Raw genomic sequence first — 1,786 nt, forward strand, 5'->3', positions numbered from 1 at the left:
TTTTACTTACGTTAAAGTACTGAAGTACTTGCTTTTTAAAATACTTAAGTATTAAAAGTACATTTTCTGTCAGCGCATTGTTGTATTATTGCCACAACGCTTACAAAACCTAACTCTGTTACCAAAGACAGAAATGTGAATTCACAAAATTAACACATGCTATGCCATCATGGTGGTTTAACATTAAGCAAGCTAGTCAGTGAAACTCTACCTGACACGCTAGCAAACTCTTTTCAAACTTGAAATCATATTGGGTAGCTAACGTTACTAGAAAAGAAAGATTTCTACATTCTGTTTATTTGGAAAGATTATGCTGAAACATATTCCTGAAAGGACTTCGGATAAGTTAATGTTATTCATGGTAGTGTAACTCCGTTTTTACATGCTAACTGACAGTGTCCAAGTCAACTAGCTATGTGTAAATGTTAGCCATGGACAAGGCGATGGCAACTTAGCGGGCAAATCCATAGAAAGTCCTTTGACTAACCAGACTGCATAGCTATTGCAACGTTATTGTTAGCTCTAAAAGCACAGACAACTTCGTTACAAGCCTTTTCTTGGAATAAAATGTTTATATACCTCAATATGCTTCCGCAGGTTGGATGGTGAGTTTTTGTAGGCCGTGATGTGGTTCATTTTTGGTAAACAAAGCAAACATTTAAAACGAAACAAATCTTTAATCCTTTCAGAAAACTGAAACATGGGTTCAAGGTATGGCCATGGGTGCACACATTCTCCAGAAGAACCGCTTCCTTCTATTCTGCCATCAACTGATCATGTTAAATAATGCTGCTGAGAAATCACTGAAGTTGATTTTATACAGTCTATGGACATGACATGACCCTAGTGATTACTGACAGGCTGTCTCAGTGTCACCTGTGAAAAAATCAATCACGTTTTAGAAAAAAACAAGAAAAAACATCTACTTTCAAAGCTGCTTCATAGTAACGAGTAATGAGGACCTTGATAGAAATGTAGTGGACTGAAAAGTACAATATTTGCCTTTCAAATGTAGTGAAGTTAAAGTCATAAGTTTCCAAAAAAAAATACTCATGTAAAGTACAGATACTCAAAAAGTGTACTTAAGTACAGTACTCAAGTAAATGTACTTCGTTACTGTCCACCTCTGCAATTTACTACACTCATTTAAGATGATATTGTACCATCTTTACTCTTTTGATTCCTGGTACAGATTGACCTGCAAACCATGGTTAATGTAACAGTTGGCATAAGTGCCACAGTAAGACCAAGGTAATGTCATGCTGAGACAATAGCTGTCGTAAGATACCACAGTAAAACTGACAGTAGGATGGCTAAACATGTCATAAAAATATCTCCCATAAAACACTTTATGAAAAACATGATAACGACATGGTTGAATATATAACATACCATCGTAAAACCACAGTTTTATTACAGTTTAAAATATCCTCACTGGCCAGTTTAGTAGGAACACCTGTACACCTTACTACTGTGCTCAATCATGAAATTATCCAATCAGTCAATCATGTGATAGCAGCACACTCTATAAGATTTATACAGATACAGGTCGGGAGCTTCAGTTAATGCTACCATCAATCATCAGAATGGGGAAAATATAACCTCAGTCACTTTAACTGTGGTACAGTCATTGGTGCCTAACAGGCTGGTGTAAGTATTTTAGAAACTCCTGAGATTTTCATTTATAATATGCTCTAGAGCAGGGGTTTTCAACCTTTTCTAATTTAAGGTCCACTTATTCATACTTGTAACGAGTCAGGGCCTGTTAACAAAATTCCCAATTATT

This window comes from Neoarius graeffei, chromosome 17, assembly GCF_027579695.1.
Source record: "Neoarius graeffei isolate fNeoGra1 chromosome 17, fNeoGra1.pri, whole genome shotgun sequence".
Taxonomy (NCBI): Eukaryota; Metazoa; Chordata; class Actinopteri; order Siluriformes; family Ariidae; genus Neoarius; species Neoarius graeffei.